The sequence below is a fragment of the Cebus imitator genome, unplaced genomic scaffold (assembly GCF_001604975.1).
Source record: "Cebus imitator isolate Cc_AM_T3 unplaced genomic scaffold, Cebus_imitator-1.0 Scaffold600, whole genome shotgun sequence".
In the NCBI taxonomy this organism is placed as follows: domain Eukaryota; kingdom Metazoa; phylum Chordata; class Mammalia; order Primates; family Cebidae; genus Cebus; species Cebus imitator.
Genome location: NW_016107915.1, coordinates 776,723 through 789,779, shown reverse-complemented (window position 1 = coordinate 789,779; position 13,057 = coordinate 776,723).

The following is a 13,057-nucleotide window of genomic DNA, read 5'->3' as shown; positions in this document are numbered from 1 at the left end:
GAGACGGGGTTTCACCATGTTGACCAGGATGGTCTCGATCTCTTGACCTCGTGATCCACCCGCCTCGGCCTCCCAAAGTGCTGGGATTACAGGCTTGAGCCACCGTGCCCGGCCCCTCTGATGCTTTCTTTATGAAACTCCTGTCAGTCAAATGTTTGCTATCTTGCAAACATTTATTCTGCTTTTTTATTCTATTTTATTTATTTCTATGTTTTCTTTCTCTAGTTTTTATTATACCTCTTGGGAGTTGGGAGTTTCTCTGGTAGGTTTTCTTTAAAACATGCACCATGGCAGAGAGTAACTTGTGTACTCAGGAGGCTTAAATGATTCTTATATAGAATCCCATTCCTATGCATGAATCCCATTTTCAATCACCCTACTATACCTCACATTCCTAGGTCTCTCATACCTCTGGCAGGGTTCTTTAGGGTCACTTATCTGGCAGCTCATTTGATTCCTCATCTGTGGACCCTGAGGTTTGACTTTCTCTTTTTAGACAATTATAATGTTTTCCATCATTATATATTGTGTTTTGTTTTTATATATGTTTCCTCATTTTTTTGAGGATGGACTTGCTCCTGTTTCATATTTTCCTTGAAACGTTAAAGTGATTTTTAAGCAAGGTTGTCAAAATTATTAGAGATGCACCACTTTTGGTTGACTATTTTTAATTACCTATTTGTTATCTACAGACTTCAGTTCATGGTATTCCCCTTTCAGGGAAAGACACATCTTCTTATGGCAGCCTTTACTACTGTATCTCAGCAGTAACAGCACTGGTGATTATTGACTAAATACTTGTCTAACTACAGGAGTGCAGACCCATGAGAACAAAGCTGTGCTATGTGTGCTGTTGCCTCAACTAGCACAATGTTACTCAATAAATATACTTTGAAAAGATAAATGTGCTTGTGTTTGTGACCCGATCCTTCATTCAAACATGGATCAGTAGAAGCAGAGAGGAGCGAGGTTGATGACTCTGGGCAGGATTTCTGTCATGTTTTTGGATTCACACTCTAGAAAGACAGCAAAAGAGCCAATTAGCCAGGCCGTCTCCACATATGGCTGTCACCATATGCCCCAGCAGAAAGTTTCCAGACACAAATACACCATCATTTCTTGCTGGAATTGTAGCTGTGTTTGTGCAACTATTAATGCTCATGGATTTTTTATTGTTTATGCTATTTTGTAAGACACTCTACTTAACCCTCTAGGAAAAGGTCCTTACACTTATTATTAATCTGGGAGATTGCTTCTACTCTTTTTATTTCTCCTCTGTTTCATGCCTACCTTCTAATGCTTTTTGTTGTTGTTGTTAATTAAACTACCCTCTGCCTCCTCAGAAGCTTTTTTTCACTATACCTACTTCATTCTTGGAGTATTTCTTTTATCTAGTGTAATGATTTTTTATTTTCATCAATAAGTCAGTGTACAGAGAGGTTGCCTGAATGCTTTCTCCACTTTTATCTAGTCAGGAGGCCAAACTCCATTTATAGTATTTGTAATGGGACACAGACACAGAGAGATAAGCATAATACATCCTCCAGTTGCCATGAACAGTTCACTTGTGCCCACGTGAGGCTTGCTGACTATGTCTATCATTAAGGGATGTCTGGCTCTGTAGCAGCTATTAGAAAAAATGTTTTTAAACCTTTCACCCATTCCTTCCTTGTCCCCTAAATTGTTCTTAATGCATTTGTCCACGTGTGCCTATTTAACAAGCCTTGCTTTCCTCAAGAAATACATTAGCACACATAATCTTGCAGATCTACATCAGCAACTTGGAAAACATCTCTCTGTGACAGTCTGTTTGGTTGTGGTGGCTATCACCAGGGTTTCTAGAAGATCACCATTTTCTTATACAAGATAGGGTTTGCAAAATGGTGATCTCTCTCACTTGAGCTTTAAATTATATGATTATTTCCAGTCTTTGGAAGCTGAATCTCAAAAACAGAAAGATTTAAAATGGGAATCTGTTGCTATTTCATTACCCTGCACTGTTAAAAACAGAGAAGAACTCACAAGGATGCATGGATTTCCCCTTCAGCACATTATCCACTACAAGTTATCACTGAGTTAGAGAATAGATGGTGTTCACCTCAACAATTTTGCGATTAGAGGGCTCACAGATTGACTTCTAAATACACTTGGAAGTGATTAAAGATTTATCCTTTATGAAATTCTTCTCATTGCTCAACCAAACTAGAAATGAGTTGACAGAAAGAGAACCCTGGCAAGTAAAATAAATAGGTTTTGTGTGTGTGAGTGTGTGTGCATATAAAGAAATAACCTTCTTTGCCTCAAATGATGATCCATTTGTTATTTAGAGAATATAAAAAAATGCATTTATTTATGTTCACGTATTCTAAAAGTAAGAATCCCAGTAACTGAGGACTATAAACTGTATCTTGCTTAACACCTTCAGATTAAGGAAGATGGTGTTTGTTCTTCCTCTTTAGGTCCCTTGTCTATCATAGCCATTATCAAACTATGGTTGATGTGCCAAAAAGAAAGCAAAGAGCCCCAAGTCCTGCCTTCTCTGCTTTTAGCCAATTGTCAAGTGCTACTGAGTGACAAAAAGGCAAAAACAAACAAACAAACAAAAACTTCTTAAACCCTACAGTGTTAATTTTATTTTCTAAAGTATGAAATTTTATTCCTCTTCTGTCATCAAATAGAATCACTAATATAGTTTGTCAGAAGGGGGATTGGGCTATTTTTATCTTTAAAGTGCCAGGTAAGATTTTTAAAGCTGTGAATTTCCCAGGGTAATGATTTGCTGGGTGGCATAAAACTTTCTTCCCACCTATTCTACTTGCTGTTGCATATATTGACTGATTATGCTCTTGTAGTACGGGTTTGTGTAATCCTGTTTTTCTAAGCACTATTCACAGGGGCTAAAATTAGAATGTGTTTGTGCATGCATGAAAAATGCAGAGCAACATTTCAGACAACAATTTTGGACTTGTTGTTTTAAGATTATCTATATTATAGTGGGAGCGGGAGAGATCTGTATTTTGAAAAATGTTGTTTCTTCTTGCCCCATTATGGTTTAACATCAAAAGTATGCAACTAGTATGGAAAGAGAAAGAGCTTGCACAAGGAAACTCCCCCTTATAAAACCATCAGATCTTGTGAGACTTATTCACTATCACAAGAATGAGAAAGCCCTTCCCCCATGATTCAGTTATCTCTCACCAGGTACTTCCCACAACATATGAGAATTCAAGATGAGATTTGGGTGGGGACACAAGGCCAAACCATATTATTCCAACCCCGGTCACTCCAAATTTCGTGTCTTCACATTTCAAAACCAATCATGCCTTCCCAACATTCCCCCAAAGTCTTAACTCATTTCAGCATTAACTAAAAAGTCCATAGTCAAAAGTCTCATCTGAGACAAAGCAAGTTCCTTCTGCCTATGAGCCTGTAAAACCAAAAGCAAGTTAGTTTCTTGCTAGATACAATGGAGATATTGGCACTGGGTAAATGCAGCCATTCAAAATGGAAGAAATTGGCCAAAACAAAGGGCTTACAGGCCCCATGCTCGTCTAAAATCCAGTGGGGGAGTCAAATCTTAAAACTCCAAAAATGATCTTTTTTGATTCCATGTCTCACACTCAGGTCATGCTGATTCAAGAGGTGGGTTCCCATAGTGTTAAGCAGATCCACCCCTGTAGCTTTGGAGATTACAGCCTCCCTTCCAGCTGCTTTTGCAGGCTGATGTTGAGTGTCTGCAGCTTTTCCAGGCAATGGCACAAGCTGTAAGTGGATCTATCATTCTGGGGTCTGGAGGACAGTGGCCCTCTTCTAATAGCTCCACTAGGCAGTGCCCCAGTAGGGACTCTGTGTGGGGGCTCTGACCCCACATTTCCCTTCCAAACTTCCCTAGCAGAGGTTCTCCATGAGGTCCCCACCTCTGCAGCAAACTTCTGCCTGGGCATCCAGGAGTTTCCATACATCTTCTGAAATCTAGGTGGAGGCTTCCAAACCTTAATTCTTGACATCTGTGCACCTACAGGCTCAACACCACGTGGAAGATTCCACGGCTTGGGGCTTGCACCCTCGGAAGCCATGACCTGAGCACTACATTGGTCCCTTTCAGTCATGGATGGAGCTGCTGAGACACTGGGCACCAAGTCCCTAAGCTGCACCCTGGGCCTGGCCCGTATAAGCAACTTTTCCTCTTAGGTCTCCAGGCCTGTGATGGGATGGGCTATCATGAATTCCTCAGATATACCCTGGACATATTTCCTCATTGTCTTGGGGATTAACATGTGGCTCCTTGTTACTTATGCAAATTTCTGTAGCTGGCTTGAATTTCTTTTCAGAAAATAAGATTTTTCTCTTCTATCACATTATCGGGCGGCAAATTTTTTGAACACTTTTTTGCTTCCCTTATAAAACTGAATGCCTTTAACAGCACTTAAGTCACATCTTGAATGCTTTGCCACTTAAAAATTTCTTCTACCAGATACACCAAATCATCTTTCTCAAATTCAAAGTTCCTCAAGTCTCTAGGGTAGGGGAAAAATGCTGCTAGTCTCTTTGTTAACCATAACAAAAATCACCTTTGATCTGGTTCCCACCTCCATCTGAGCCCAGCTCAGCCTGGATTTCATTGTTCATATCATTATCAGCATTTTGGTCAAAGCCATTCAGCAAGTCTCTAGGGAGTTCCACATTTTCCTGTCTTCTTCTGAGTGCTCCAAACTTGGGGTCCAGTGATCCCAAGACTGGACAATTTACAAAAGAAAGAGGTTTCATGGGCTTATAGGTCCATGTTGATGAGGAGTTCTCACAATCATGGCAGAAGGCAAGCAGCAGCAAGTCACATCTTACATAGATGGCAGCAAAGAGATAGCATTTGTGCATGGAAACTTCCCTTTATAAAACCATTAGCTCTTGTGAGACTTATTCATTATTCACAATCATGAGAACAGCACAGGAAAGACCTGATCCCATGATTCACTTGCCTCCCACTAGGTACCTCCCACAGCTGATAGGAATTCAAGATGAGATTTGGATGGGAACCCATCCAAACCATATCAGTGGAGCTATAATTAGTTATTAAATTTATCGTTGTCAGCTGGGTGTGGTGTCTCCAGCACTTTGTAGGCCAAGGCAGGTAGATCACTTGAGGTCAGGAGTTTGAAACCAGCCTGGCCAACAGATGGGGTAATCCCCCATCTCTGCTAAAACATACAAAAATTAGCTGGGTGTGATGGCACATGCCTGTAATTCCATTTACTCAGGAGGCTGAGGCACAATAATTGCTTGAACCTGGGAAGTGGAGGTTGCAGCGAGTTGAGATTATGCCACTGCACTCCAGTCTGAGTGAAAGAGTGAGACCCTGTCTCAAAAAAAAAAAAATATTTACGGTTGTCCTCAACTACTGAGTGATAGGGAAATGCATATTGGAATTCCAGAAAAACCTTCCTGGATTGGTGAAGTCTTTCACCAGGAAGAGTACTTAACAGCCATTTGGCAAATTCTTTTTTTTTTTTTTTTTTTTTTTTAACAATAACAGAAATGTTTACTCATAAAACCTATTACGCAACATTAATGTACATTAACAAATAGGCCCGGCATGGCAACTCACGCCTGTAATCCCAACACTATGGGAGGCCAAGGTGGGCAGATCACCTGAGGTCCAGAGTTTGACACCAGCCTGACCAACATGGAGAAACCTTGTCGCTACTAAAAATACAAAATTAGCTGGGTGTGGTGACACATGCCTGTCATCCCAGCTACTTGGGAGGCTGAGGCAGGAGAATCGTTTGAACCTGGGAGGTGGAGGTTGTTGTGAGCCTAGATCTCGCCATTGCACTCTAGCCTACACAACTCCATCTCAAAAAAATAAATATGTTGTCTAGATAACTGCAATGTTTGACTGTCACTGTGCATTTGCGGAAGGCAGGGATTTTAAATTACTGGCATATTTTGTATAGCAATAAAATTTCAGGGAAAATGCACTACAATCAGAAATAGGAGATGCTAATGAGAAACTGTACTAGATAAGCATTTAAAAGAAACTAGTGTCAATTTTTAAGTTTTAAATATATGCCATTTTTACACAAAATAAAACTACTATAATCCAAGTTTAGAAGCAAAGAATAGCCTTACGTTGCTAAATTAATGTACACACACACACACACACACACACACACACACACACTTAGCAGAATATGGGAAGAGTCTCATATAAAAAACAAATATTAGGGGAATAAATTATATTCTTTAGACATAGGCTAACAGAAGCAGTTTAAAATTTTATAATTCCTTTTTGGCTGCCTGCACACTAATTATCTAATTTAATTCAGGCACAACATGTAAATTCTAGTATATTGCCCTAAATGTCTGAATCTAAAATTACAGACAAATCTGAAGTAGAAAATAAAAAGCAAAAATCCATATGGACAGTGACATTAATAAGACAAGAAAGTAAAGGGTGCCCTATATGCTTATCTTCTGACACCAAGAAAATCTGTCGCTGATTCCTGACAAAAATCCCTTTATGAGAGAACCAGGCATCATGGTTCACATCTGTAATAATAGCTACATGGTACATTAAAGTTGGAGAATTGCTTCTGGTCAAAACACTAAGACCTGCCCGGGTTATATAGCAAGACCCCATCTCAAAAATAAGTGACTTTTTTTTTTTTTTTGACAGACTCTCGCTCTGTTGCCCAGGCTAGAGTGCAGTGGCACGATCTCAGCTCACTACCACCTCCACCTCCCAGGTTCAAGCAATTCTCCTGCCTCAGCCTCCCGAGCAGCTGAGACTACAGGCAGGCACCACCATGTCCGGCTATTTTGTATTTTTTAAATTAATTTATTTACTTTAGGTGCATATTATACCTTGCATTTCTCCCCATGTTATCCCTCCCTGCCCTCCCCACCCCCTGCTGTCTCTCTCTACCCCTTTCAACTGTCCCCAGGGTGTGATGCTCCTCTCCCTGAGTCCACATGCTCTCGTTGTTCAACACCCACCTATGAGTGAGAACATATGGTGTTTGGCTTTCTGTTCTTGTGTTAGTTTGCTGAGAATGATGGTTCCCAGATTCATCCAAGTCCCTACAAAGGACACAAACTCGTTTTTTATGGCTGCGTAGTATTCCATGGTGTATATGTACCACATTTTCTTTTACAACTACCCCGTCAAGGTGTTTGTTTGTCTAGTTTCTTCTTCAATTTCTCCTAAGATAGGAAGCTTACTACTTCTTAAGGCAACCAACAATGTGGTTGGCATAATAGTCATTATTGTGTTCTCTTAATCGTTAAGCCTAATCTACTCCACTTTTACTTTTACTTCTGCTTCTATCCTATCAAATAATAAGTAATGAGCTTCTCTTTTCCACAGTATCTTTTTAGATGTTCAGAACCAGATCAACTATTTCTCAGATAAAATTTGTGTAGCATGTTACAACTTACATAAATGCATTAGCATAAATATATTATTTAACACAATGACCTCATGGAGGTTGTAGTATTATTGTGTCTTTTTACAAGTGAGGAAACTGGGCCTGTATGGGACAAAATAACTTCCCCCAAACTGCTTAACTCTAATATAAAACAACAGGGTTTCAAACCTAATATTTCTGACTCTACTTCTGGAGTTCCGTTAATCTGCAACACTGCAGAATTTCTGAACCCTTCACAAATTTTGTCATCATTCTGCAGGTGTCATCTAACACTCTCACCTTCTAATAATGTCGCTTTCAAAATCAAGCACTTAGGTGTGGCCTGCCTGGTGCAGAACTTAGTGGGGTGATCACTACCCTGATTTTCTTTCTTTCTTAGACTTGCTTCATACTGTTAACTCATGCTAAACCTATACGCATTTACAGCTTGCTGTCTATGAGATTACTAACAATTCATGACCTTCTGTACCAAAATTGCACAATCAATTCTGAAATCTAAATTTCTAGAGCACATACTTTTAATTTATTTTCTCAGTATTTCTAGATTTTATTTTTTTTTTAATTTAGTTTTCCATCTTGAGTTTATGGCACAACTAAAATGGCTTAATTTGGTGTCTAGCAGTCAAGAACATTTTCTAAATGCTTGCAAATTTATTTCATGTCTAATATTCACTTTCACTAAGGGCTAACTGAGCAATAACAAATTATATATTATATTTCATCAAAAGACTTAAATACCTTATGCTAAGTAAAAAGTTGAGAAATGCTAGGCACTGTACATAGCCAGGGATAGAGATCCATCTTATTAGCAGTACTCCTCAACTGTAGGTCTCAGGCTTCTAATCACTCTGCTTATATGCAGAATGACCCTATAGAAGAAGAAAACATAACTACATAACTGAAATAGCAATGAACAAATTATAAATTAGAATTATCAGTAGGTTGCCTCAAGTAATAACATAAAAAATAAATATCATCTCCTCAAAATAGTTCATTATTAGACTCACATCTTGTGAAATAATCTGAATTATTGGAAGGAGCCCTGTATTTAGTTTCAAAACAAATAAGTAATATGTGGCAGTGATAATGTTGAAAAATCATGTTTTCATTAATTGGACTGTTTTATGCTGTTATATTTTCTTATTTGAATTTTGTTTCTTCTGATTTCTAATTGAAATCCTTTTTGAAAAATTGTGCTGTTTCAGCTCTGCTGAGGAATTGGGTTGGAAATAGGGCCTGAGGTATAGGCATCTTTACCAGGGCCAGGCCTAGCATGGCTGTTGGAAAGAAGTGAGACGGTTATAGGGGAACTGAAACTCAAGGCAGTGTCAAGGCCACTAGGGTAATGGCAGCATTTTTTTTTTTTCTAGACAGTCTCCTCTTGGAGGATTTTTTAAACCCTGAAAAGCCATGACTTTAGCTTTACAAAGGGAAGATATTCTATGTGAAACTAAATCACAGACAAACTTTTGAGAAGTTAATATGATTCGTTAACCATAACCAGAATTCAGAATCTAGTCTGTGCTCTCTTTTTAGTATTTTATGGTTCCTTAATTTGATTGCCTACAGCTGGCTGCGGTGGGCATCTAATAATAATGAATACTGAACCCAATCTTTTTTCTGAGCAATGGCTATCATGTTACCTAAGTTCACTGCTAGTGGCCTCTCTCTCATGTGGCTGAGTCTTCACCAAGTAGGTGAATAAATTCTTAAGTGCAAAGATCCTTTCTTATATTTATTTACCTCTTTTAAAGAGTTAAATAGATGGGCAGCACACAAGTGGACCAATGTATCCTACAAAGAGAATGAGTGAATCCTGACAAATGGCTGGGATTGAGGACAAGTTTTCGATATTCCCATTGGTTTGTTGATCAATAAAACCCCTAATGGTTTCACTAATTGCCAGGTTGGTAAGCCTCTCTATGCCAGCAGGTGATCATTGACTCTGCACAAGCAGTGTATCAGAATGTTTGAAAGCAGCATGTATCTAAAATTCAGAAGATTTTGCCTAATAGGTTGTTTGGACACATGCCAATTCTTTCACTTAGCCATTCTAAAGGAGCACGCTGACTCTAACCCAGCTCCAGACTTATCAGTGATAACTCCATTATGTGTCTTGCAACAACTAATATCCCAAAGGAAAACTTGGCGTATCAACCATGAGATGAATTGTCCTGAACCTGAAATGTCATTTCTCTTCAGAAGAGCTAAATACCATGGAATTCTCTCAGAGACCATGCATCAATTCTTGGCCATTGTGCTTGAGAGGTTAGGTTCTAAAAAATAGAAGATATAGAATCCGTTTGAAGGATAAAATAATTTACATATTGGAAAAATGTAGTCATAAGGGAGATAATTCAACTTGCACACTCAGTTTTTCTTCAAGGTTGTATCATGAAAATCTGAGTTTTCATTTGTATACCCAGGTGAGCTATTAATAGTTGATAACTTTCTCTATAAGTCAATATCTCTTGTTTATTTATCTGTTTTACAGAATTTGCAGTCGTGACAACAGCTAATGTTTTTAGACAGTTTGTATAGTACATTACACATTCTAAACTAAAGATATTCCAGTTGGAATAAATTATACTTGTACAAAAGAGTTGTCAAATTTCAGATTAGTGGTCCTTTAGCTAAATATGGATTTTAGATATCTTTATCATTAACTTCTTCATTTTCTCAGTAAATAAGTCACTGTAATGGTTTAAAATGACCATTCAGAATTACGAAATCCATGAGAAATAAAGCAAGAACACAAACCACGTTATCTTAATTACTCACGGATAGAGTTGAAACCTGAAGAGAGGATTCCAGGTCTCCTGGTAACATTTATATCTTAAATTGAATTAAGAGCACTGATTTTGGAGCCAGGCAGACTTGCTTTTCAATGTTGGCCTTGCCACTTACTAGATGGTAAGCTACTTAAGTTCTTTGAGCCCTAGTTTCCTCACTGCTATACAAATAATAACTTACCTAAAATAATGTTTCAAGAAGTAAAGAAGATTGACTTTAAAGTATCTAACTTTAGATTTTTCATCTCTCCTTACTTTCTTTTCTATTCCCAAAATACACACATTTACTCAACAAACTTAATCCATATCCAAAGCTATCTGTTTATATCAAAGAGACATTTAATATTTATTGACTCAAACATTAAACAATTATTTAATGTTTATAAGAATTTTTAATGTTTATAAAAATTGTAATCTGATGTGGAAAATACAAAAGGCTTATTATGCAAAGATAATCAGCTCTCAAAGAAGCAGAGTCCAATTTTGGCACAGAAATTCTTCTTTCTGACAGTAGATAGCCTAAGTCAGGGATAAGCACATTAGTTTTGAAATTGCACTGCCTGTGTTTCAAGCACAGTTCAACCACTCACCAGCTGTGTTATCTCAAATAATTACTCAGCTGCTCTGGACCTCAGGTGTGTTGACTGCAGTCTGTAAACAGTTTTTACTTCATAAGGCTGTGAAACCTTACTCGTTAGTTTATACATCTTGCAAGTCTTAATCATTCAGTAATTGCTTACTATATAACACTTTTATATTTACTTTACAAACGTACTATGTAATGCAAGTATGTATACTTATTATATAAGTATACCTTTTAAATAATACTTAGTAAACAATAATTATTGTTAATAACATTTATTATTTCCATAGAGATTAAGGGGTGCATCTGTGTGTGAGTGTGTGCATGTGTGGCATGTGTAAGTAGATAATCTCAGCTGCTAAAGTGCTAAGGATAAACACCCTTTGCAGTATAATCCAAAGTGTAGAGGTATCCACAAGACAACCAAGGAGATCACATCTTAGTAAGTAGCAAGCACAAGATCAGGAAGCAGATATCAGGGATAAGGGAGGGGTATAGAGAAGAGAATCATACTTGGGGCAGGGATTAGGAATGGGTGATGGTTAGCAAAGCAAATAAGCGAAAGTAAATAAGCAAATTAAAGAATTATCCTTTGAAAATGTAAGATATATTTGAAATTTTCATTAACTTAAACTTGTTTAAATTAAGTCAGGAGTAGACTTAAGCCACATGTCATTTATTTGGTGAGTTGCTTATTCAACGGATATTTCTTGAGAGCAGGATTATGAAGATAAAGTCATAGGAAAGGGAAACAAGGCACCTGCTATTATGAAGCTTATAGTATAGCAGGAATGGTGTTTTTCAGCTCCTACGCCTAAATCATAAATCATCTATTTCTCCCCTTTAATCCTTTATTCTACTCTGTATATTTGGCATACTTTACCCAAGAAATAGAGAAAAAAGTCTAAGTCTAGGAGTAATTTTTATAATTAAATTGAATTTACTTAAATTCAGTATCCAATATCAGGTATTAACTTTAAATATTAATATAGTTTCATATGTATTTAAATTAGAGCAATAGAAACATTTAAAATGAAATGTATTTCCAGATATTTCAGTTAGATGCCAAAATGCAAATTGCCCTTTTGGCAATTTTGACAAAAATCCTTTTATGTTGTCTCAGAGAAAATTCTATGTGAAGATTCTATGAATGAGTTTTGATGTTTTATTAACAAGGTGATATAAGGATTTTCATGCAGTGAATGTATTTAAGGAAAATAATTTTGGATTAACAAAATGAGATACCAGTGTAAATTAACTTTACTGTCCATAGGACATTATATACACTTGTAGTTTGTGGTTGTTAGTATTTATGGAAGTCATTAATGTAAACATTAGGAGAGTAAATATTCACTTTAAATAAGGCAACATAATGAGAAACATGATCAATATGTACCACAAAAAGATTTGCTTCTGGAAGGTTTTATTGGCACTGGAGGCTTTGACTATCACAGTTACCCAATTACAAAGAAAGTAGATATAAAATTCAGAGAATTAAAAGTGTTTTATGAACATATATTTCATTTCCCAGTATTCTCCTCTCTTTGCATTCCCAAAATAGTGATAAAATCACAAGTCACTTAACAAAATCTTTGACTCTAATACAGGAAAACATAATCTTCGATTTTATGTACACCTGTGGTTTACAAAGAAACCAAAGGTTTCATTTTTGTGTTTTACTTATGGAAAATTTTCTATTGCTATTCCTCTTGTAAACAAGAATGGTTTTTAAAAATAATTTTCAATTAAACTGTAGTATACTATAGTATATATTATTTCATCTTAAAATCATATATATGTGAATAAACAATTTTATTAATAAAAATAATCTCATAGTTAAAAAGAGTCTCAAATTCTTGCTGCTTTAGGTACTAATACTGTAACTTTGGGAAAATTACTAAATCTCTCTGAGCCATATTATCTGTAAATTAAAATGGGTTTGCACTTAACAATATTTTTATGATGTTTAAACCATTAGAAATATAATTTAAAAGCTTAGGAAAAGGTCTTGCACACATAACAAGGTTAAATAAATGACAGTCATTAGCTCTTAGGTTTATTGTCAATACACATATTTAAGAGGTATGAAAGCCCATTTAGTTTAAAAAAAAAGCGAATGAAATATAAGTCTGCGAATACAATATTAAATCAACACTGGAGCTTCTGGTTCAATATGGTGTCAGGCTTGTGAACTCTGATAAAGCTTATCTTTATATCCATCCTTTTTTTCCTTTTTCTCTCTCCTTTTTTTTTTTTTT